General features: G+C 43.1%; 1 protein-coding gene and 1 pseudogene across 14 annotated transcripts in view; both read right to left on the bottom strand.

Annotated features, from left to right (window-relative positions):
• CADPS (calcium dependent secretion activator) overlaps positions 1-26838 on the bottom strand; it is a 519824-nt gene that overhangs the window by 428585 nt on the left and 64401 nt on the right. The gene's annotated exons all lie outside the window — the stretch shown is intronic.
• Positions 1723-1844, bottom strand: LOC138844169 (U2 spliceosomal RNA; annotated as a pseudogene).

Raw genomic sequence — 26838 nt, 5'->3', positions numbered from 1 at the left:
TCTACATAGTTCAGCAAAGGTCACTATGAGCCTAAGCACAGCTCAACTACCAGGAACTAAAAATTGCATTTCCCCTTTCAGCCTTCTTTTACCCATCTGTAAAATGAGAGGATTGAATAAAGTGATATTTAAGGATACTGTTAATGATCAAAAATGACTTTCCCTTCTTAACAATGACCATGGCTTCCAGCCCTCAAGACACTCATGGAAGTTCAGTCCCTGACAAAGCAAGGTACGGAGAAAATTCACACTTGTGTTTAAAAGGAACCCCAGGGGGTTGGGGTTAGAGATGCGCCCTCCTATGTTTTCTAACTCTAATTAGAACACTTTCAATAAAGTTCTGCTGCTTTTGTCACAGTCGTGACAATCCTGCTGTGTGCTATATTTAAAACTGTGGCTTTTTCTCCTCTTTCCTGCCCATATGTGGTCTCCTAAGTAAAAATAATTACATTTATCCAGTATTCTTTGTACCTTATTACTTTTCCTCATCCAATATTTAGATGTTATCTGCATGGATCAGACAACGCAAAGCTGATAAGAGGAAAGACACTTTTGTAGGTCAATGAAATAAGGCACAGATGCACTTGGGAATGTTAAACCAGGTTCTTTTTCTACAAAAGTGGAATATGACAATGAATTTGACAATGCAAGTGTTCTACACCCACATTGTCCAACATGGTAGACTATAACTACAAGTGGTTATTTAGCAGTCAGAATGTCACCAGCAGGCATGAAGATTTGGATTTTAACTTATTTAATTACAACCTAAATAGCCCCAGGTAGCTAGAGGCTACCATACTCAACAGCTAAGGTTAGTCATATAAATTTTAGTCCATGGATCAGAAACATTAGCAGCATCTGGGAATTATTAGAAATTCAGCCTTGTGAGAAAGGCAGAGTTTCATTCTTTATGGGAACACACAGACCTAGGATCTGCATGTTAACCAGATGCCCAGTTGATTTTTGTGTAGCTGTTGTATGACAAGCAGATCCCTGAAGATAACTGTTCAACTTCCCATTTCAATGGGTCAGGGACTCAACCGACTGATCTTTCAAGCAGTCTGCAGATCCCAGTGGATAAGGCACAGCCAGGAAAACAGGACAGACACAAGAATGGGCACTAATCAGACTAGTAAAGGGGATAAGAGAATGAGTGTGCAACGAGACTGTTTTAAATGTGTTATTCTGAGTAAGCCCAGTTACTTCTCATCTTCTGTTTTCTTGTCATTTAAACAGAAACAGTTTGTAAAGATGAAGTGAGAGCATGCCCCTGAAGTGCTTAGCATAAGCCTATCTCCTAGAGAGCGTACATGTAGTCAAGGAGCAGTCACTGTTGCTATTCATTTATCAGGGCTCTTCAGGGGAAGCTGCAGGAGGTCCAGCCTCTGAGAGCAGTTGTGTCCATGAACTTCTGAAGTAGAAGAGGGTGCAGACCAGAGCCTGTACTGAACACTCAGTCTCTTACCGGCTCATTCTCAGAGACCGCCACAATCGCCCAATTCACACAAAGGAAGAGAAAGATCTTCAGTACACGGATACACCCCTCATGAAATAAAACATAAGGTAATCAATTCCAGTAACTAATGAGTCTATTGATTTAATTTTTAAAGGTTGTGTCCTCTGCCATATGACCTTGAAATATTATCCTAATTAAAGACCATCTGATAATTCACTTATTTAATACATATTTATTGATAACAGTTTTGGGAGGTAAAAGAGCATGGAGGTTTCAGCACAGATTCTGGAGCCAGACTACCTGAATGGAAACCCCAGCTCTATACCTGATATTAAACTGATAAGAACAGATACTACACTTGATCTTAGCCAAAAGGCCGAGAAGCGATCCCAGCTCTATACCTAAAAACACATTCCAAAATAATTTCCTGTGCTTCAGTCTCTTCATCTGTAAAATGGAAATAATAGTAACATCAAACTATAGTACTGTCCAATGAGCTGGTACTTAGTAGGGTCAGGTAGTTGACAGCTCAGCAGCTAAAAAGACACTAGACATAAACAAAATAAAATACCTGCACCCTTAAAAAAAAAAAAAAAGGACAACTCAGTAGCTTAGGGATCTCAAAAAAAGTGCCGAGGGGCTGGCTGTCACTGGTGCAACAAGTTAAGTCACTGTTTGCAATGCCAGCATTCCATATAGGTGCTAGTTGAAGTCCCAGCTGCTCTGCTTCTGATCCAGCTCCCTGCTAATGCACCTGGGAAAGCAGCAGAGGGTGGTCCAAGTCCTTAGGCACTTGTATCCAAGTGGCAGACCTGGCTCCTGGCTCCTGTCTTTGGACCTGCCCAGTTTCAGCCATTATTGCCAGTTGGGGAGTGACCCAGTGGATGGAAGATCTCTCTCTCTGTCTCTGTACCTCTTTCAAATAAAAAACTTTACTTTAAAAATGAATAGCTCTAAAAAAAATGCTCAAAGATTACCAGCCTAAGTACTTTTTTTTTTTCCACATCAGTTCTGCTTCTGCTTTGCTCAGTGTTCAGACAAAAAGGTTGCAAGAACTTGTGAAGGCTAAGTGACAGCAAGCTGTATCACACTTGCAAAACACAACACAGAGAATGTAACAGGAAGGAGAATATGGCTTCACTGTGAGCTGAAGCAGGGCTGTTTGGCTGTTCTCTTGAAAGGAGTCTTCTCAGAGGAATGGAGAACAAAGTTGACCAAGACAGAACATGTTTCAGTGGTGCCTGCTGACCACATTCACCTGCTAACTGATTAAAACTGGTGGCTGAGGTTGGAGGACCAAACTCAGCAAAAGATGCTGGCCATCGCATTAAACACCCCACCTTATTTCCAAGCATCACTGCGGACACAGAACACAGACCCTGTGACATCAGCCGTTGCTGGAAAATAACTGCACCAAACAACGGAGCTTGTTCCCTTGACTTATTCAGAACCAAGCTACAGAAAATCCGCTTATTTCCCATTGACTAGGATGGCATCATTTTTGAACAGTCGTTAATCTGGTTTTTAGAGAACTTTAGTAGCTAAGTTTAGGGGTTTCTAATATGCTGGTGTTGGGAGGGGGCAAACCATCCTGAACATGGTGTGTTTGTGTGTGCGTTTGATGATCTTGTTCTTCAAAACACTATAAACTAGGAAACATGGTGGAAAAGCACTTGAAGAACGATGGTTCCTGTTAACATCCCATATACTGTTTGGACTTGAAACACCCTCGATTATCCCGAGATGTGAAATCTGGGCAAGGCTAAAGACAACTCGGCTTCCATCTTCCCTTTCACCACTCTTCTCTTAACGTCCCTCTAAAAAATAAGCAAACAAGTAGAACGCACACTGAAAATGTACCAAGACAACCAGGAGAATAAATGGCCTCTAACCCAGATGATAACTCTAATGGAAATAAAAAGCATGAGAGAGTGAAACTTACACTCTATGTTGTATTCCAAGCTTTGCCACTGATGAATTGTGAAACTGTGTCAAGTTACATAAACTCTCTACAGTTCTCTTAGATGCTAAATGTTGGTAAGTGCTGCACCAACCAGGTAAGACTGTAGTGATAACTATGTTAGTGACAGAGGTTTCATTTACATTTGTATGTGTCATAACAGATCACGGTGAAACCCTTTTTGTATAATACCTAATGACTTCTCACAACGGCCCATACGATTTTCTCCTTCCTTTCACTTTATAGATGACGCAGTAAGGGCACACATATTTAGCAACTTGTAGGAAAATCTGATAATTGCAAGAGGTAGTACTTAAACACAAGGATATCATAATATCAGATAACATGATATCTGATAACATGATCCCATGTTAGCCATTGTGCTATAAGATGTGGGTACAATCAATGACATTTAGTAAATGATCATTTATCTTCAGTCTTTGTAACAGGCTGAGAACCCCTTACCCAAAATGCTTAGCATCAAGAGTTTCAGATTTCAGAGAGTTTTCTAATTATTATTTTGGAGTATTTGTATATACTGCTCATTGAGCATCCCTAATGTGAACACCCGAAATGTTCTACAATATGAAAATTTTTGAGCACTGTACTGGTGTTCAGAAAGTTTCTGATTTCTGAGGCTATGGGATTTCCCTCTATGGTGTTTATAGTGAAGAGTTCTGAAAACTAGAACAGAAACCATTGCTAACGCCTTCACTCCATTATGTATCATTCCCTAGTAACTATGGGCAGGCTGGGATTTCTGGGGTCCACATTTCCAAGACAGGGCAAAGTAGTAAGAAACAAAAGGAGCCTTTCCTGATGAATAACCAGGTCACTGTAGTTTATACAGAGAATTTTCCAAAACCTAGTGGCTCCCTTCTCTTGCACACCTATTCAGAGAATGTGCACACCAGTAACTGGTGCACACAGTAACTGTGGGAGGCTCTCCTTCAGATGACTACGTCTTTGCCAGAGTCTCACGGCTTCTCAGGGAGCCTCACTCTACAGGCTGCTCAGTCCTTTTGGTCTCAGAGTCACCTACCTTCCCTGTGAACTCAGGAGCTCCATCTTCCTCAAGGGAAGACTGTCACATATTTGAAGATTTCCATATAATAATAAACTCTCTCCCTCAAAATCTTGACCTTGGTCTAGCCTCATGGCCTTTGAACCAGTAAACCAGCCATTGAGAGGTCTCTGATGCTAAGTAAATAAAAAATTTTAAAGACATTGAAGACATTCTTGCCTGCTCTTGGAAAGGTTAGCTCCCTCCTACCCTTAAGGTATCCTCTTTAAAATGACCTGCTCTTATCAAAGAGGCTTGCTCTGATCAGCCAATCTAAATCTCTTACCCTACAACCCTTTAATCACCTTCTCTTTGTCTATTCCTTGTAGTACTTATCATTCTGTAAAAATCCAGTTAGCATACATCCCAGATGTAAGCTTCATGGAGCAGGACCCTTGCATATCTTTGCATCCCATGTCTTAGCACATGATGCTCAACAAGCACTAAATCAATCAATATAAAAATTTCCTCTTCCTTACATGAGCTCTATTCCTCTGACTTTTCTTCTCATTTCCCTAGACTTCTAATATTAAAATTTTTCCTACTTCACTAACATTCTGGTTCTTCCTCACATACCTGCATTCACTCAGTTATTCATTCAACAAGTGTTTACTGGGAACCTACAACTTGCCCGATATTGGTACACAAATATAAATAAAATACATTCTAGTTTTGTGTAATGTGTTGTCTACTGGACAAAGGAGATTTGAATTGATGATATTAACAGAACGTACATTTACCACTGGTATCACAGAGCTCACAGGGCTCATGACCAAACCTGATGGGTAGCAGAGGCTTCCTGGAGGACATGAAAGAGGAGTTGATCTTGGAAGGATGAATAGGAGATGGTTAGGCAAAGAGAGCTGGGACAGGCATTCCAGGTGAAGGAAAAAGCAGGGGTGCAGAGATTATGATGGTGACAAAGCTCAACGTGGTTAACTATTAGATGGTTAAATACGAGGAAGGAATGGGCCAGATCAGGATGGTCTTTTGTCCCATGCTAAAAAGCATGAATACACACATGTAAGCAATGGGAACAGCTAAGGTTTTATGTCGGAGAATGTAACTGTTGGAGAAGGTAAGAAGTTATTTGGATTTTAAAGAAGCAAAAGTAAACTTCTTTCCCTTGAAGTTCTGAAGGACAGCAATTTACACTCGGTCAAGTGAAGAGAAAAAATGAGAAAGCTGAAACAGAGTTCAAAAGACCATAACAGGGAGGGCGTTTGGCCTACTGCTTAGGCCAGTGATTGGTACATACTCATCCCATGTCAGAGTGCTTGGGCTTGCGTCCTGCCTCTTCCAATTTCAGCTCCCTGCTAATATATGCCCCGGGATCCTCAAGTAATTGGATCCCTGCTACCCACGTGGAAGACCTAGGTTGATTTCCAGGATGCTGGGTTCAGCCTGGCAATTATGGGCTTCTGGGGAGTAAACCAGTGGATGAGCAATCTCTGACTCTCTCCCTTTCAATTAAATAACTAAGTAAATAAATTTTAAAGACATTGGCAACTGATTTAGACAAGGCCTGTAGCAGATAGAGTCTACACATAGGCATAGTGGCATCTCTTTTTAAAGTGATGACTTCACTTATTGGAATCCATTTCTGATTCAACTTAAATGACCTGCATACATATTTTATAACCGTGCAGGATCAGCATATTTGAGGATAAGCTAGACTGCTTTATAAACTTGTATGCTTTATTTCCGCAGGAGAAAAGACAAAATCCAAATACATGCAGGAATTTTGGAAGCAAAACTGTGTGACAGACATTTTTGGATAAACAAACCATTAATATGAAAACACTAGTTTCCATTCATTTAATATTGAGTACTCACCAATTAAATACTAGGGTATTTCTAAGCTCAAATTCATTTTTCTTTAATCTATAAGGATGCTAATGAGGGGCCCAAGCACTTGGGCCAACCTCCACTGCCTTCCCGGGCCACAGCAGAGAGCTGGACTGGAAGAGGAGCAACAAGGGCTAGAACCCGGTGCCCATATGGGATGCCAGCAGGCATCCACAGGCAGAGGTTTAACCAAGTGAGCCACAGTGCTGGCCCCAACCTACCTTTCAAATAAATACAATATATCGTTCTTTTAAAAATATGCTTACAAAGTAAGAAGGAACTGATGACCTACTCAGTAAAAGTCATTCAGACAACAATTTTTTTGACAGATAAAAGGTGAATTTTTAAGTAAGTGCTAATGAGACAAATAGCAGAGCCAGCTGTCCAGAGTGGACTGTGGACTCCAACTTTTCTATCTGAGGTTTCACGTGTGCATCTTAGAGACAGGTTTCCTGTGCTCAGATCTGGCTCTGTCACTTCTCCCAACAAGTTCACTTGGGAAACACTCTCCCTGGACATCTTGGTAAGAAAAACTCCTATTTTTTTAAAAAAACTTGCTTCCCCTATAGGACATATCCACGTCTAAATATATTTCACACAACACCAAGATGTTGTTTAGAATTTAGACTACAGAGTCTGGAATCAAACAGACGCACATTCAAGTGTTGGCTCCTGTGTTTCCTGTGTATGTGACCCTCAGGAATGTGCTATACTCTCCAAGTTCCAAGTATATCCATGTATAAATGTAGACAATTCTGTCTACTGCTGGGGTTGTATGGGCCTGCATGAGATTATTTATGTAAAAGAGTTATGCTGATGCCTGGGACACAGGTGCTCAGGGAGTCTAAGCCACGCCACCACAACTGTCATTGCTGGGAAGTGATCCTCCACACTGTTGATCCATTCCTCACGATCAAGATGTGTTCTTGATGATGCGGTCAAAGGTGTCCATTTGTCAAATGACTCTGGAAGTCAGAGAGAAGGCCTCTCCGCCAGGTGCAGGGAGTTCTGCCCCCTGATCAAGGTGAAGACAATGTGTCCCCCAGATCAACATCTGCTTCTCTCACAGTGCCTTGTCAGGTTGCAGTGTTCTAAGCCTGGGACTTCTCTGCTGTGATGCAGACAAATGCAAACGCAACATGTGCCTGTGTGAACACAGCACACTCAGATAACACAGGAAGCCCCAGTCTCCCGCTGTGCCATGAGTAAGACAGTCCTGTATCATGGACACAGGAGTTCTATGCCATTTGCTAGCACGGAGGAATCTCCGGCAAGCTAACTTGTTAACACACAAGTAGAGTAAAATCTGAGATCCTTCACAGTCCCTCATCACTACCACTGTCTTTGTCACTGCAGTTGTTGTCATCATTGTCATCATCATCCTTTTGGATGAAGAAAATGCTTAAAAAAAATATAAAAGTCTTGGGAGCTGGCACTGTGGTGCAGTGGGTTAAAGCTCTGGCCTGAAGCACCAGCATCCCATATGGGTGCCGGTTCTAGTCCCAGCTGTTCCTCTTCCAATCCAGCTCTCTGTTATGGCCTGGGAAAGCAGCAGAAGCAAGCATCAGTCTTCACCTCAGCCTTTAATTGTTTGAAGTTTGTGTTATTATGCCCATTTTACAGATGAGGGCACTGAGGGCTCCCAGTCCAGGGTTAAATGCAGAGCTCATGAGTCATGAATCCAGGACTTAAAACCAAAATCCATTTGATGCACTTGATTCTGCTTTGATGCTCTTGACTATGCTGTTACCATCTACCATCTTCCCCAGTCTGCCACCTTAACAAATGTAGCTAAGATGTATGCTCTAATGGAAGGGCCTTGTACAAAAATAGAAAGAAGAAAGAAGGAAAATTAAATCGGGTGCTCTTGGCGTAAAGGTCTTTTATTATTAAGGCATCAGGGCAGACTTTGGTAAATGAGTTTGTTTGGAGAGATGTTGTAATCTTTTTGTTGTTTTGTTGGTTTCTTACAAATCATTTAAATAAGATGAGATAGATAGGGGCTGGCGCCGTGGCGCAATAGGTTAATCCTCTGTCTGTGGCGCCAGCATCCCATATGGGCGCCAATTCTAGTCCCGGCTGCTCCTCTTCCAATCCAGCTCTCTGCTATGGCCTGGGATAGCAGTAGTAGATGGCCCAAGTGCTTTGGCTCCTGCACCAACAAGGGAGGCCAGGAAGAGGCTCCTGGCTTCGGGTCAGTGCAGCTCCGGCCATTGTGGCCATCTGGGGAGTGAACCAATGGAAGGAAGACCTTTCTCTCTGTCTCTCCCTCTCACTGTCTATAACTCTACCTCTCAAAAACTAAATAAAATCTTTAAAAAAAAAGATGATGTAGATAAAAAGGATACTTAGGAAGAGTTTTTAAAAATAATGGCAATATACAATGTAGATACCACATTGTGTGTCTCTGGTTTTGAATTCTGTGCCTTCTGCAATAAATTAACCTGCTTATAAACAAAGATAATGCAAGTCTCCAATTGATAAACACAATGTAATTCTCTATTTAATCAGAGTAACTCATATCTAGTAAACATACCCAGCATTATATGGCATTTCAAATATCTCCCTAGGCAATTTCATTTTCATTTTTTGACATGATTCTGAGTAAGAATATAATAAATTAGTCATAGGCCATATGTTAAGGTCAAATAGTAAGCGCCGTCAAAAGGATTGGTTCCCCTCTATCATATGAAGACATTCATTTAAGATAGAGACTTTTTTCTTTATTTTTAAGATTTATTTTATTTATTTTAAAGACAGAGTTACAGAGACAGATAGAGACAGAGAGAAAGGTCTTTCTTCTGCTGGTTCACTCCCCAAATGGCCGCTGTGGCCAGAAATATGCCGACCCAAACCCAGGAGCCAGGTGCTTCTTCCTGGTTTCCCATGCGGGTGCAGAGGCCCAAGCACTTGGGCCAACCTCCACTGCCTTCCCGGGCCACAGCAGAGAGCTGGACTGGAAGAGGAGCAACAAGGGCTAGAACCCAGTGCCCATATGGGGTGCCAGCACCACAGCTGGAGGTTTAACCAAGTGAGCCACAGTGCTGGCCCCAACCTACCTTTCAAATAAATAAAATATATCATTCTTTTAAAAATGTGCTTACAAAGTAAGAACTGATGACCTACTCAGTAAAAGTCATTGAGGCAACAATTTTTTTGACAGATACAAGGTGAATTTTTAAGTAGGTGCCATCCCACAATCACTCTTTAGTTTTATGAGTTTGGTTTACTAAGAAAATAAAGAAGAAATATGGATACACAATTTTTATTTATTTGCCACAGGGATAATGTTAAATTTACTATCTCCTGTATTCCTGGACAAGACCTCCATGAAGACAGGACAACACATTTCATTCATGCATAAGCTTCCTTAATCATCTTATCATGAACTTTTATGCTTTTATTCACAAATAAAACCAGTCAAGTAACTTTACTTCTGGACTGTGGCAACCAATAAGCTGTAAGTGAAATCTGTGATTTAATGCTTAACATCCGGTGATTCTATTTTGATAATATTGACCATAATCATGGTAGCTATCATTTATGTAGCATTAATAATACACTAGCTGTTTTTTAATATTTATGTATTTGACAAGAAATGAGAGAAAGAATGAGACAAAGAGATCTTCTTTTTAAAGATTTATTTATTTATTTGAAAGAGTTACACAGAGAAGGAGAGGCAGAGAGAGATCTTCTATCCATTGGTTCACTCCCTAATTGGCCGCAACGGCTGGAACTGAGCCCATTCAAAGCCAGGAACCAGGAGCTTCCTATGGGTCTCCCATGTGGGTGCAGGAGCCCAAGGACTTGGTCCATCTTCCACTGCTTTCCCAGGCCATAGCAGAGAACTGGTTAGGATGTGGAGCAACCGGGACTCAAACCGGTGCCCATATGGGATGCTTGCACTGCAGGCGGTGGCTTTACCAGCCAGTCCCCAGAAAGAGATCTTACATTCAGTGGTTCATTCCCCAAATGGCCTCAAAAGCTAGAGCTGAGCCAGGCTGAAATCAGCAGCCAGGAACTTTATCCGGGTTTCTGTTAACCGGAAGTTGCCTAAGTAGCAGAGCATCAGGGAATCAAACTGCCACTCCAACATGGCATGACAGTGCCACAAGCTGCAGCTCAACACCAGTCCTAAAACGCTAGCCCTCCTGCTGGTCTTCATGTCATCTCTCTGCCTTCTATCAGTCCGATGGAGTAAGTGCCATTGCCCCATTTTATAGATAATAAAACAGGCTCACGCAACTGAAGCAAACTTGTTCAGAGTATGAGGTGAAACTGAGATCTGAGTCAGGTTGTCTGACCTCAAAAGTTTTATTCTTCCTACCATGTCATACAGCTTGCGGTTTTGGTCATTCTAACTGTATGGATTTTCCTGGATTCTGATTTTTCTCTCTTTACATTTACTGATTTTGTCAGATACAGTCTTGTGGCCATCAGTTTGCCACCTCAGTTTGCAGATGTGGAAATAGTGTTTTATGGTTGTTACCCAGTGAGACTCTGGTGAAGACAAAATTCAGATGAGTAAACTTGACTTCCAAAGCTGACCCATCCAGAAAAAGTCTATTGTGTATAAGAAAATACCACATCTCAGTATAATGAAACATGACCAGACCAGAGGATATATGAAGTCAAGTTAAACTTTGCCGATGACCTAGTTTTATGCAGTGAGATCAACAGCCAGTGATGCCAAAATGAAACACACATGCACACGTTGCACACACACAAACCGGCCCACCTGTCAAGTATTCTTCTAGGGTTCCTGAGATGTTGAAAGTCCAGCAATCACAAAGCCAGCCTGTCTGTGGGCCCTTTTCACACATTGTACCCTCTGCTTGTAGCACTTTCCTAGTATTCATCATCTTTACCTAACTTAGTTCTGCTCACTCTTCCAGTCCATGAACAGTCTTCCCACCCAGCAAGAAACCTTTCCCTCACCCAATTCCACAACCTCCCCAGTTCTCACCATCAGGTACCCAGAATCTTCCTCTTCAACAACACAGACCTTCTACAAAGCGTAACTGAACAAGTCAGTGAATCTTTGGCTGCAATACTTAGATGGCAAGGACAGTTAGAAACCTTGGATAAGGTGGTGATCGGGAACTCAAAGGGGTTCAAAACATCCCCTTAGGCCAGCGCTGCGGCTCACTAGGCTAATCCTCCACCTTGTGGCGCTGGCACACCGGGTTCTAGTCCCAGTCGGGGCACTGGATTTTGTCCCGGTTGCCCCTCTTCCAGGCCAGCTCTCTGCTGTGGCCAAGCAGTGCAGTGGAGGATGGCCCAGGTGCTTGGGCCCTGCACCCCATGGGAGACCAGGAGAAGCACCTGGCTCCTGCCTTCGGATCAGCGTGGTGCGCCGGCCGCGGCGGCCATTGGAGGGTGAACCAATAGCAAAGGAAGACCTTTCTCTCTCTCTCTCTCTTACTGTCCACTCTGCCTGTCAAAAAAAAAAAAATCCCCTGGATATTAGATGTTGAATTCGCACGATGAAACATTTGTGAGGTGCTTATTAAATGGTCACTTGTACAATCAGGCACTGTGACACTTGTTCAAATCAAGAACCTTATGCTAGGTCACAATGGATACCACTTTTCTCCAGGGTCTCTAAGGAATTCAGAGCCATCCTCTCCTATTCTTCTTTGGCCCAGAGTCCTCAGCCACAGAAAGGACACATTCTCTGTTTTTGCAGATAGAGTCATCACCAGCAATCCCCCACCCCCACCCCAACACACACACACTGGTAAGAGGCACTCTATCAGTGTCACCTGCTACAGCTATGTGAACTTCTGGGCTAAGCAATGGCCTTCAAGAATGGAGAGATCTGTGTGGCAGAGAACACTGCCCTCCTTGTGCCCTGCCTCCTCTCAGCATGCTCAACCCTCTTCCACCTTCAAGACCTGTGTTACTGCTCCAGAGAGCTGAGCCATACAACTCCACATGCTGCTCTTGCTGGGTGACATAGTGAGTGGGTCGTCCCATGGGAGAAGTCTATACAGCTGGAGAAGGAGAGAAACCTTGTTTCCAGGGCTGATCTTTGCAATCACCCTGCTTTGAAGCACACGCAGAGATAGCTTAGAAAAAAAGAGCCTGGAAGACATCAACACAGGGCCATTGAGAGGATGATGGGATTTGAGATGCTCTCATTTTTTTCCCAATTTCTATATAGCAGAGATTCTCAACCAGGGGAGATTTTGCTCCCCTTCCCTGAAGGGCTACTTGGCAAATGCTGGGCATGTTTCATAGTTGTCACAACCGAGGGAAAAATAGAGGATGCTACTGACGTTTAGTAGAAAGAAGGCAGTGGTGCTGCTAAACACGTTACAGTGAGTGCACACGACAGCCCCTGCCCCGTGTGTCAGTAGGGGTGAGGCTAAGAAACCCTGACACAGAGCTATATGACCTTGGCTTTCCTAACTCTCCTTCGCTTTTACACAACTAAAATACTAGTTCTTTTTTTTATTATTATTTTTTGACAGGCAGAGTGGACAGTGAGAGAGAGACAGAGAGAAAGGTCTTCCTTTGCTGTTGGTTCACCCTCCAATGGCCGCCACGGCTGGAGCGCTGCGGCTGGCGCACCGTGCTGATCCGATGGCAGGAGCCAGGTACTTATCCTGGTCTCCCATGTGGTGCAGGGCCCAAGGACTTGGGCCATCCTCCACTACACTCCCTGGCCACAGCAGAGAGCTGGCCTGGAAGAGGGGCAACTGGGAAAGAATCCGGCGCCCCGACCGGGACTAGAACCCGGTGTGCCGGTGCCGCAAGGCAGAGGATTAGCCTAGTGAGCCAGAATACTAGTTCTTATCTCACAAGGTGGGAGTTCCCATTTATGAAGTGCTGTTGGCCCACAGCAAATAGGAACAAAATGTTCTGGAACACTTGAAAAGTCCCGGAACAATTGAAAATACTTTCATTTTCCTACAGCTTGACTAACTTAAAGCTCTCAACTCCCCCCACTCCCCTTTGCAGATCATGTCCAACACACTCTCCCCATCAAAGCCTCATTCTCCAATTTCAATTTCCTGAACATGGCCACTCTTTCCTGCCTCAGGGCCTTTGCACATGCCAGTACTTCTCCCTAGAATGACCATTCCAGTCTCTCATTTGGAAAGCCCTCTTTTTTCTAGCCTCATAGTAAATATCACCTCTCCAAAGAGACTTTCTCTGCCCTGATTGCTTAAATAAAACACTACTTTTATTTCTTCCACGTCTCCCTGCTTCCTTTACAACCCTGGTCAGAATCAGGACTTACTAATTTACTTGCTTACTTAGTTAATGTCTCTACCTCCTAATTGAATATATGCTCAAAGAGGTCAAAGGCCATCATACCTGTAATGTCTAAACCAAGCACTGCACTAAATCCATGACAAAGGAGTGAACCAATGAATGAATGTGCTAGAAGCTGCATGGATCACTCTTCCTTTGAGGGTGGAGAAAAAAACAAATTGTGAAGACCCAGAGCCACCCTGGGTAAGTGGCATTCTGCTTTGACAACTGTGACTTTTTTAAGAGGAGAGGCCCACTGATGCCAGAGGCAATGATTCTGGGTGGAATGGGACTGCACTGGGAGATAGACAAGAGTGACCGAGAGAAGAAAACCATTCAGACCCTGGTTAAGGGCACTACTTATTTAAATTAATTTTCAATTCCACTGACCTAGTACATACTCATTAGCTTCGAGCGTTGCTGGTTTTCATTTCCTATAGGAAACAGCCTTTCCAGGGCCGTCAGTGGCAGAAATAACAATATGTTCCAATCTATTGCTCCCTGGTGATTTGAAAGGCTCGTACAAACAGCTCTGTGTTGTTGCCTTGCAAATCTATAACATGTACTTGGGCATAAGTGCTTTAATATTACATAGCTGAAGCTCAGATTACAACCTATCACGGTGGTTTCTATTTTGTCCTCACTTATTTATTTTCAACAGTGAAAGGCCAAGCCCACAGAGTGTTGACTGCTATACACACAATGTATCCTTATCTGATTGTGGGCTGAATGAGAAGGAACAAAGGACAAGGAATGGAGTCTCTTAAAAACCAGCAATAAGTAGCAGAGAGGCCCTAGGCTGCAAATGCAGAGATGAAATCAGTACTAGGCAGGCTTTCTCCACCTTGGCACCATGGGCATCTGGAAATGAGAGCGTTCTTTGTCATGGGCACCTGTCCTGGGCCTAAGAGGGTATTCAGTAGGATGTGTGGCTTCAGCACACCATATCTCAGTCAGCAGTCCCCAGCTGCTACAACCAAGCATAGCTCCTGAAAGCATCACATTCCTGACAGGTGGACACTGGGTCGAAACTGCCCCTAGATGAGCACAACTGGTGCTGAGCAGTCGTTTGCCAGCATGGCTTAAGCATTTCTTTCTGTGCCAAGCATACTGCAGGCGTCACCTCATCCACTTCTCAAAAGCAACCCAAAGAACAGCTATTAACCTTGTCTCCTTTTCTTAGAGGAAAAAACTGAGGCTAAGTCCTCGATAGAGTTTATGTTGAGAACTATATTCTGATATATTTTTATCTTTTAATTCAATGTTTACTTTGAAGTATTGGATTACACTATTAGGCAGGCCCTCTCTCATGCTGTCTGGGGGCTTTCTCTTCCTTTCCTTCTAGAACATTCCTCAGCACTGATCTAGGCACAGCAGCTGTCTTACCTGACCCAGCCCCGATGCCTCCTCCTCACGTCCACTCTTCCTGCTCTGCGTTCGGGATGGGGATGGTTGCCCGCCAGCTTAGGCGGCTTCCCTGCCTGCTGCCTTTCTGTTGAGCTCAAACAGAGGTAGCAGCAGATCACCAGTGGAAGACAAGCCACAGAGGGTGGAGTATACATTTGAGGAGCTCCCTTCCAGCCAGGGAGAAGTGTGAAGTGTGCACTTCCCTGTCTCACCCACCACTCCTGTTGGGTGGCGCCCTCTCTGTACTACCAGCTCTTCAATCTAAGGGTGCTAAGTGCTCTCTGCTCCTGCTAGCCCCTGGGGCCCTCTCCTTCCTTTCTAGGTTCCCCTTTCTGTGCCCACCCTTCTTTACGTCATCCCTTCGTGAAGCACTCAGCCACCCAGTCTGGGGGGCAGCCAGCTGCTTTCTGCTGCAACTGACACCAGGTGAAAGTAATGTTTGAAGGATGGGGCCTTTGTTGTGACACGGCAGGTTAAGCTGCCACCTGGGACATGGGCAGCCTGTATCAGATATGGGTATCAGAGCACTGATTCAAGACGCAGCTGCTCTGCTCGGGAACCAGCTCCCTGCTAATGCAGGCGGGAGAGCAGTGGAACATGTCTGAGACCTGATGGAGATCCAGGCTCCAGCCTTTGGCCTGGCCCAGCCGAGGCTGTGGCAGCCTTGTGGGGAGTGAACCAGTGAATGGAAAAATCTCTTTCTTGCTTGTTTCTATATATCACTCTGCTTATAAAATAAATAAAATAAATTTTAAAAAAGGAAACTAATAAAGAATGAAAACCTAACCGCTGCCTTGGGAACTTTTCAACCCAACTGGAAGACAAATCATTCAAACCAAACAGCCTAGCGTAGAAATTACATCTGTGTATAGAAAACGTGCAATATACTAATAAGAATCCGACTCACGTCTAAAATGTGCTGAGCACCTGTTTTAAACCAGGGCATTTAAAGTCCTACTCTCATTTAATCTCCCCAATAATCATGCAGAGCATGTCTTACAGGTCCCACTTAAAATTGAGGACAGAGATTAGGTAATTTGTTTAAGGCCATGCAACTAGGAACTGTCAAGGCCTATAACTCAATTTAGTGATTAGAGTTGAATTTAACTAATATTAACCTCAATTGCAACCACATGTGCTTTAAAAAGAGCAAACAGGCACAAGGAAAGAACTGGTTCCAGTTGAAAAGGGCCTAATGCAGTGGGTACTAATTCAGAAATTGTCCTTGCTCAAGCAAAGAGACTGCAATTCTTCCCAAGAAGCGGGAATAATTATTTCCTCTCTAACATTTACAGTCCTAATTGAGACAGCAAACGCTGCAGCCCAGAAGCAATCACTTTCTGAAATCCAAGTTTTGAAAGAAAAGATTGCTGCAATGGACTTGAACTTCAACAACGCCGATTAATTCTTGCACTTTACAGTCTGCGTTCGTGACATACGACTGCATAAAATAGGCCAAACTGGGAATAAAATATTTTGATCCAAGATATGACCTGCTATTTGGATTCCACAAATGTTTTGATTACAAAATTAATCAAGCCTAAATCAACACTGGAGAATCTTCATCAACTCAGTGGTTCCTTGGGTAAATGTCATTAAACCAATTGATTACCTCCATCAAAGATCTATCCAGCATAACCACATCATTTCTTATTTTTCCATTTTGTTTTAGCAAAACTATTTTCATATGAGGAAGCTCATTTCTTTTGAAAACATTGAGTAAACACGTGCTTCATATAGCAGATTTTATTCACGATGCTTTTAAAGTTTTTTTTTTGTCACAGTCAATTTTCTCATTAGCCATTATTTCCATCTAAGCTTCGTTTTCCTGAGTGCATTTTACACATTTAAATTTTGTCAAGAAGATGTTATTTCCCACCAGTTCTTAGGCAGCATCAACCATTATCATGTGCAGTTTTAGGTATCCTCACTTTCACTCCTTGCTGAATAGTTCTAAAGAAAAACCATGAGCTAAAGCACCGATAGCCTCATAAGAAAACTGGGGTGTGAGTTTTTGAGAGCCCATCTTTACAACACAGTGAGAATTAGAGAAGCCATACATCAAAGAATGAGCAGCAGAGAATAAAAGCAATAGAAGCGGGGAGAGGCTAAGATGTCCCTGGTGATCAGAGTACCATCTCAAAGTCTGTGGTATCATCAAGTCCTGCTCAGGCCCCCAGTGACTGCCAGGGATTGTCCCCACTCTTTCGCTCAGCAGCGTCCAGTTATGTCCTTATTTGGAACAACCTCTCCTAGCTCCCCAGGTACCACACTTCCTTGGTTTTCTTGCTAATGCCTGGGCTGTCCTTCCCAGCATTTATCATTTATTCTCTCTCTTCTCTTTGATGTTACATGTTTCTAAGTTCCAGGACCCTGTTCTGGGATCTCTCTTTTGCAATCTCCTTTCTCTCCTTCAAGATTCTTACTCAACTCAGTGACATTAAGTATGACCTCCTGGACAAATGAAAATCATAACTGTGTCTCTAGCCTTGGTCTCCACGGAGCTCTAGACTCTCATATCTGATATTTGATGGAGCCTTTATACAGATGATGGAGTCCAACAAGCGACTCAAACCTAAGAACCACACTGATGTCTGCACCTTCCTAACCTTCCAACTCAATAAACAACTTCACCATTTACTCACCTGTGCAACCCAAAAACTGTGCACCTTATTCTTCATGTGTCTTTTCTTTCTCCCTCATCTAGTCAAGTCTCACATTCTGTTGAGTCTATCACCAAACACAACTTGGATCCATCTCTCTCTCTCTCTCCCATTTGCACTGCTGCCGCTGGAGTCCTGGCCATCACTTCCTCTTGCCAGTCAAGTCATATGTTTCTTTGCTGGTATCCCAGTTCCCACTCTTGCTTTCTGTATGCCTTGTCTGTCTCATCTTTTTAAAACAAAACCAGGTTGCTTCTCTTGCCTAAAACCTCCAGTGCTTCCCATAGGTCTCAGAATAATATCCAGACTACCTGTGGTTCAAAAACATCCCCAAGAGCAAACTGCTGATCATCCCTATGATGTAATTAGCATCCTTCTTTCACTCCACACCAAGGACCAAGGCCCTCCAAACCAATCAGAGCTTCTTCAACACACTCCTATCACACCAGAAATATCCACTCCTCTTCGCTTCATGTGTCTATCTCCTTTTGATGTTCAGATCTCACCTTACACGTTACCTCCCAGGCGGCCCAACCTGCAGCAGTGTCCAGGAATTGTCTGCAACATCCCCAGCTTTGATAGTGTGCAAAGCACTTAGCACTGTGAGATCTTCTTATTAATCAATGAAACAAACTGTCATCTGTTCTATCCCACCAGAACACAAGGCCAATGAGAGCACTGAAAAGGTTTGCCTCGGCTACTGATGAATTCCCATGACCAAGCATGTCACTTGCCAGAGTAGACGCTGCGTGCTCCTGGGGAAGTGAGCAAGTGTGTGGTAACACCATACACACCAGAATATAAACACAGTGTGGGCCTGCCTTTTCTCACCCTCATCACTGAGAACACCTACCACGGTACCTTGGCAGGAAACATCATTTTATAACTTCTCTACAGATGACACAATAGAGCCACATCACCCACAAACATCTTTGAACACAGAAGTATTTTCCAGTCCTTGGCAATAGCCTGCACATTTTCTGCAAGTAGATGCAAGCGGAGACCTGAGTGGAGTTTCTAACTCGGCTGCTGAAAAGTCATGTGACAATAGGTGAGCCACCACTTTTTAAAATTTTTTTATTATTTATTTATTTGACATGTAGATTTACAGACAGTGAGAGAGACAGAGAGAAAGGTTTTCCTTCCGTTGGTTCACCCCCCAAATGGCCGCCATGGCTGGAGCTATGCTGATCTGAAGTCAGGGGTCAAGTGCTTCTTCCTGGTCTCCCACATGCATGCAGGGGCCTAAGCACATGGGCCATCCTCCACTGCCTTCTCGGGCCACAGCAGAGAGCTGGACTGGAATAGGAGCAACTGAAACTAGAACCCGGTGCCCATATGGGATGCCAGCGCCACAGGCGGAGGATTAACCTAGTGCGCCATCGTGCCAGCCCCAATGAGCCACTACTTTTAAGGGCCTCTGTTCCCTAATCTGCAAAATCACCTTCTCTAAAGCCCATCCAGCTCTAAGCAGGCAGCAGGAGTAGAAGCTACACGCACTGCTTTGGAACTTGATGGGTCTGAACCCACACTATTTTTATCTTACGGACTTCTTAAGGCCTCAGCATCTCCTTTAAAAAACAAGGACAATAATAATATCCATAATTAAATAACTAAATGATTGTATTCACACGAGCATACAATATAACTACCAGTTTATCGTGAGCTTGTAAACCATGCTAGTGGCAATGGGCCTATGACTGTCAGGACTGATATCGTTAATATCACCACCAGCACTGTCATTCATGTGACTCAGCTGCTAAGCAGCAGGTTCTCAGGCCAGCATTGCGGCGTAGTGGACTAAGCCTCTGCTTGCAGTGCCAGTATACCATATGGGCGCCGGTTTCTGTCTTGGCTCCTCCACTTTGGATCCAGCTCTCTGCTCTAGCATGAAAAAGCAGGAAATGATGGCCCAAGGGCTTGGACCCCTGCACCTGCATGGGAGACCTGCAAGAAGCTCCTGGCTCCCAGCTTCCGATCGACCCAGTTCTGGCCCTGATGCGGCCATCTGGGGAGTGAACCAGCAGATGGAAGACATTTCTCTTTGCCTTTCTCTCTCTGCATCTATAACTCTACCTCTCAAATAAATAAAATCTTTAAAAGAAACCTATAAAAAAATCAGGTTCTCAAACACACCTCCACTCTATATTAACATCTTTTTTAGAAAATTCTGATGGGAGGTGTCTGATGAGCTTCTTCATGACTCTCATGGCAAGCAGTCTGTTCTTTCCCGGAGCCTGGATTCCTCATAGATATGGAAAGCACAAAGTGAGCACTTCCATGATTCACGTGCAACACAGTTTGGGAGCAGAATCCATCTGTTTCCTTACTGGGTGTCTGAGAAAACTGAGGAACTGTTTTCTGAAACCACAGCGTCACTCCGAGGGTCCCTGCTTCCTGTTTTTCTTCAAATGTTTATTTATTTATTTGAAAGACACACACAAAGGCTGAGTGAGTGAGTCAGAGAGGCTCCACCTGCTGGTTCACTCCCTAAATGACCACAACAGCCAGGGCTGGATCAGGACACAACCAGGAGTCCAAAGCTCCATCTCAGTTTCCCACGTGGGTGCTAGGTACCAATGTACTTGAACTGTCATTTGCTGCCTCCCAGAATGCATTACTAGGAAGCTGGATCAGAAGCAGAAGAGCTGGTTGGTGGTCAAAGCGGCATTCTAAAATGGAATGCTGGCATCCCAAATGGTGCTTTAAAAAAAAAAAAATTATTTGAGAGGCAAAATCACAGACAAAAGGCGAGACAGAGAGAAAGGTCTTCCATTTGCTGGTTCACTCCCCAAATGGCTGTAACGGCTGGAGCTGAGCTGACCTGAAGCCATGAGCCAAGAGCTTCTTCCACATCTCCCAGGTGGGTGTAAAGATTCAAGCACTTGGACCATCTTCCTCTGCTTTCCCAGGCCGTTAGCAGAAGTCTGGATGGGAAGAGGAGCAGCTGGGACACGAACCAGAACCCATATGGGATACCAGCGGCACGGGTAGAGGCTTAGCCTACTATGCCACAACATCAGTCCCCAAAATGGTGGCTTAACTTGCTGGACCACAACACCCACCCCAAAGTTCCTGTTTTCAATCTCCACTCTCATTTCTTTGCTTCTTCACTTCCATTCCTTAAGTGGGACTGCCACCGATTGCCGCAAATTCGAATATTTGGGACTCTAATCAACGTTTGGTGCATAGGACAGAACTGAACAGAGAAGGAGTTCAGTTCAACTGAAATTTCTTCTCCTGTCCCATTCAGAGGTGGATGTGGAAAAACAAATGCAGAATTTATAACACTTTATTTAACCAGACACTGTTTATGAATCAGTTACTCATCATCTGGAATCCATGAAATTATAATTTAAAAGGTTGAAATATGAGTGCTTGCAAACTTTTTCAAAGGATGGGGAGAATGTCTTTACATCTCACCAAAGAGGATGATGGCCCCACAAAAGCAAAAGTCAATAGTGAAAATCACACAGATGTCAACGTAATGCATATGTGAATTCATCAAGCTGAACTCCCCACAATCTTGTAGTATTTAACTGAGGGAATAGCCTGACATTGTCAACTGAGTACTCTTTCTTCTTTTCCCCCAATATCCCACCTACTCCTCCTAGCAGCCAGTATTACACAACCCCAGACCAACCCTCTCCCGCACTGCGTCATCAAGGTAACTGGAATTGTCAGCAAAGCATTTCAATCTCTCAGAAGTACACACTGTCCACACAGCAACCCTCAAGAAAATACATGCAGATAGCAATATGGATTTACATCTGTTGTTTTACCATAATTGCAAAAGCCAGCATTTGTAGATTAACGGCTACGCCACATGACTGTCAGAAGCCTTGCATTACAAAGGCTTATTTCAATCCTGCCTCATCCTCCAAAACCCAGCTTAAGGCGCACCACTCTCTTTCAGAAATCTTCTCAGGGGCCACCTCTCTCTCTACTCTGACAAATGTCTCAGGCAACTGAACAATTCCATCAATACTACAATTGGAAACTCATATTTCTTATTATTTATTTGTTGTTAGGGAGTATCCTTTTCCCCCACAATGAGGATATTCATTGTCTGTAAGTGCCACAGTTTAAGCAAATTAATGTGTGATCCTAAAAGAGCTAACAGTGGATAATGTCATGGCACAATAGGTTAAGCTGCTGTTTGCCATACCAGTATCCCATATCCGAGTGCCAGTTGGAGTCCTGGCTGCTCGGCTTCCGATTCAGCTCTCTGTACATGCACCTGAGAAGGCAGCACAAGACTGCCTAAGTTTGAATCTCTGCCATCCACGAGGATGGAGTTCCAGGATCTTGGCTTCAGTCTGACCTCGCTCCAGATGGGGTAGCAATTCGAGGAGTCAATCAGTAGACAGATGATCCCTTTCTGCCTCTCCCTGTCACTCTACTTTCCAAATAAATATTTTTCATAAAAATGAAGAAGGATATTATATTGTGGTATGAATTATTCTTTAAAGATACTAATATTTATTTTTCCATACATCTTTAAAAGTGCATTTCACCTACCTAAATTTTTCTCCAATAATTTAAATATCTTTTGTCTACAAAAATGCCCTCCCAAAGAGCAATACTCTAATATATGTATACATACAACCAAAATTCCATTGCTAAAAAGATGATCATTATGAGGTAAAATTTTATACAATATCAAGTGAAAATGGCAAGAAAAATACTATACAAGTGCAGTGCCACCTTAACTATGCAAAAATATCTAAAAACAAATGAAAGGGAATTACATAACAATGTTATCATCTATTTCTGGTGGTGGGAATAAAGGGATTATTCATTTATTTTTAGGTATGCTTCTACATGTGTGCATTTTACAGAATGAGCAAATTTGATTAGTATAAACAGGTAAATGTTTTAAAAGCCCTTTCCACACCATATGTAAGCTGGCCTTCAAATGTTAGAGGATGATGTTCAGTCAAACTCATATGCCCCAATTTGAATAATTAGTAGGTTTTGGAGCTGAAACCCACCAACTACAGAACAATTCCTTTCTATTAAAAAATGAGTTATCAAAAAAAAAACCACCCATATTTTGTATCTTGAGCCCATGAAGAGGTACAATCCCACATCAAGGGTCATTCGCTCCAGATATGCATGCAAGCTGATTTTCAAGGCCCCAGGGACAACAGTTGGTGTGTGCTGCTTCAGGCCCCAGGGGCTACACAGATGGTTACAAAGGCATGACACAAGTCACTCCCAGGAGCCATGATGGGGTTTAGAACATACTCTCTCCATCATCCTAAAGAACATGTGCAAACTCTTTGAAGAAACTTTCTGAATTGTGAAAAATCAAGTAGGTTTTCCATCATCCCACTGGAGAGACGACCTCAAAGCATCAGCCCAGGGATGGAACTCTGCAGGCAACTAATTTATGTGTATATATGTAAGACTCCCCTACTCTACTCAGTAACCCTTCGGACCCTATGACTTCCTGGTATAAAATAAATAAACTTGCCTCTGGAGTTAAAAAAAAATCAGAGTAGAAAGGCACTGGTCCAAAATACCAAAAGCCAGTCCTACTCCATAATGCCTCCCACCTGCACACAGGGTCTTGGTGCACTCACTGTGCTTTCTTGTCTCTCTCTTTCATTAGACTCTGAACTCTTTTTCAGCAAACACTGTGCCTTGTTTCCACTCTCTCCCCACCCCAATCTTCCAGGCTTTATCTTTTTACCAGCACAGAGTAGAAGCTCAATAAATCATTACTGAACAAATGAATGAGTGACTGAAATCTGTAGGACTTTTCAATGAGAGGCAATGGCCATGAAACAAGTCTCTTATCTCTGCACACAGTTGGCACTTACCAAATGTTCAATCTTCTGAGCTATGAAACAACAAAGTAAAAGACAGCTGCAGGCAAACGAAGCCCACATACATCATGGAATCCTAAGATGTTGAAAGCGAGCACTCGTAATAGGAGAGAACTTCAGCAAGTTTATGCTAAAATAGAATTAAAAGATAAATACATTCTAATGCAAAAATTTTTGAAATCCACTTATTGTTTTTTTATAATCCACATTTTTCACGAGCTTTTTGGAGATCCTTTTTATAAACCTTCTGAAAACCCTATTTCCCCAATTCTGTCAAACTCACTGTTTTCTGGGCGGGGGTGGGGTGGGGTGGGGAGCCATCAAACATTGGAAGGGAAAGTGAAGGTCTAAAAACAAAAGAGAAATGTAACACTAGCATATACCTAATTTTAAGTTTTTATAGCTTCCTTAAAACTATAAGGAAATAAATTTAATAATATAATAATATAGTCATCCTAAGACAGTCACGATACAGTGTATTGACTTGTACTGATCCTCATAATCAACATAAACTGCTATTCATGTGATACTTTGTGTTCCTACCACATGTGTTCCTTCCACATCTATGCATGTTTCACATGGGCAGCAGGTGTCAAGAAGGGTTTATAACATTACAAAGTGTCAAACTCCAGGAACTCAGCCTGGAAGACCTGGAACTTGGTTCTTAAATGCACAATTCTTTCAAATCCGGCAAGCCATCTTCTGCAAATACAAGCCGAATGTGCTATTGCAGGAACATGTTTTCAATGGACTGGAGTCTGTGGTGCATGTTCTGCCCTCATTAGGAGTTATTTCCATGAAAACTAACTGTCAAGCACAGGGAGTACCCACTCTCTTATTTCAACTGTTTCATTGCTTTAAAGATCAAAGCAATTAGTCAATGATATGAATCACTAGGCAATTTTAACATTTAAAAAGTTAAATTTGAGGGCTCTGCAAAGATATAAACTTCCCAGAAGTTCAGTTTTCCTTCTGCCTTTTTGATTCATCTCTTGGCAGAGACCGTGAAACCCTTAGGAAACTGTCCTTCTGCTATGGTTTGAACAGGATTTGTCCCTGTAACTCATGCAGGAGCTCAAAGTAATGGCACTGGAACGGTGCACACTTAATCCCATGATGATGCTTAAAGGCAAGGCCTTTGGGAAATGCTTAAAATTACATTGGGTCATTAGGGGATGTTGACCTACATGATTAAATTCTGGTGGATTTACAAGAATGGAAAATGGGAGGGAGAGGGTGGGAGAGGGAAGCAGAGGGAGCTAGATCACAGACTGATACAGATCCACAGACAATGCTGCTCCATGCTTTTTACATGATTTTCTGTGCCACCTTGGGACTCAGCCAGCAAGAACACTACCGCCAGAGGGCAAACAAGTGGTGACCACTTGACCTTGTATTATCGCCTTCCAGAACACGAGCCCAAATAAACCTCTTGTCTTCAGCTTGTGTCACATATTTCATTATAATAATGAAAATCGGGGCTGGAGCTGTGGCGTAGCAGGTAAAGTTGCCGCCTGCAGTGCCAGCATCCCATATGGATGCCAGTTCCAGTCCTGGCTGCTCTACTTCCAATCCAGCTCTCAGTCCTTGGGCCCCTGCACCCACATGGGAGACCCAGAAGAAGCTCCTGGCTCTTGGCTTCAGATTGGCTCAGCTCCGGCCATTGTGGCCATTTGGGGAGTGAATCAGCAGATGGAAGATCTCTCTCTCTCTCTCTCTCTCTCTCTCTCTCTCCCTCCCTCCCTCCCTCCCTCTGCCTCTCTATAACTCTTTCAATTAAACAAATAAATCTTTTCAAAAAGGCATTTAAAAAATAAGTAAAATAATGAAAAGCTGGTGAATATACCTTCTTTTTAAGATAAAAACAGTTTTTAAAAATTAAGGTAAATTTGCGTTTCTTGGATTTGGTGAGACTCAGTTCTTAAGATAAATGCAAACAATATACAGAGATAAATATTCACAATCATATACCAGATGGATCATGGCAACTGGAACTGTAATAGCCCTATAGCAGAAACAACTGCAATGTTTACCCCCATGTGAATAGGTGTGAACTGTGTTCCACTCAAGGGAATACTTCAGAGAAGGAAAATTAACTAATGCTACAGACTACATGGATAAAATCCATAAAGGAAGCCAGATACAGAGACAGCACATTATGACTTTGTTAGGGAGAAAAGCAGACATTAGGAAAGGAAGGAAGCTCCTGAGGGAAGGAATCAGGCAGCCTTGGGTGCAACCTAGTGTTCACAGATCCAAGTCCTGCCTAGGCCTGATAAATCTTAGGCGAGCCCAGTCTTCATCCTGGGAGGCACCGCAGGGGAATCTTCCTGGGTCAGAGCCAAGAGGCCCACTCAGTCTGATAACACTGGGTAATACAACTTTGGGATGAATTGTACATCCAGGAAGCACTTACTACAGAAGAAGAGGTACAGCAAAGGAGAAAGGGCAGGAGGAAGTGAGCCCCGTACCCATAGAAACCCCAGGCTACCCAGAGACTGGGCAGTCTCTTCTAAAGAGCTGCCATCCAGCTTATGGGATGCACCACCTCATTAAACTTTGCTATCTTGCTAACTGCTACTGTCTCTGTAAGGGCCAAAATTCTTTTCTTACAGGAAGACAAGGACTTCTGTTCCAGCCATCTCTGCTAACATCTTCACTTACATAAAGTATAAAAACTGGCAAAGTTCATCTCTGGTGCTAGCGACCAGGATAATGGTGACCTTTGGTGGGGGAATAGATAAGAGGGGGCTGAAAGGCGTCTCCTAGGGTGCAGGTGACAGGCTGGTCTTTGATGTCAGTGCAGATTACTTGGCCGTGTGCCTGTAAGCTTTGTGCAATTATTTGTATGTTGATTATACTTTTGTATCATTTACACAAAAATACCTAGACACCTCGGGAAAGTTGGAATTTTAGAAACAAACCCTATAGTCTTGTGTCTTCCTACTAAAGATTGTATACTTAGTAGTTCCTCAGAATCACACACTCCAGCCCACTGTATGTCTATGAAAGACTGTTTACTTTGTGCTGCCTACTGTTCCTGCCTTTTTGAATTTCTAACCAAACTGAGATAAAACCACTGCCGTGGCTTTTAAATTAAAAGTAATTTTTTTCTTGCTGTGTGTCTATGTCTTTCTTTCTCTTTCTCCTCCTCCTCCCAAGTCCAGGTCCTTCTCTTCTTTGAGTGAGAAAATTCATTGACGGAAAGGAAGAGATTAGAAAGCAATGAACTTTCCAACTGAATTAGAACAGCCATCCGGTATCCCTGAGGCCTTCAAATGGACCTTTTATTTTCATGGTAATATGGAAAACTTAAGTAGTTAAGGTATATATTGCCAATTTGA

This window comes from Oryctolagus cuniculus, chromosome 10 (genome assembly GCF_051225735.1).
Source record: "Oryctolagus cuniculus isolate XC-2025 breed Fujian yellow rabbit chromosome 10, ASM5122573v1, whole genome shotgun sequence".
Taxonomy (NCBI): Eukaryota; Metazoa; Chordata; class Mammalia; order Lagomorpha; family Leporidae; genus Oryctolagus; species Oryctolagus cuniculus.
This window is presented reverse-complemented; position numbering and strand designations above follow the sequence as displayed.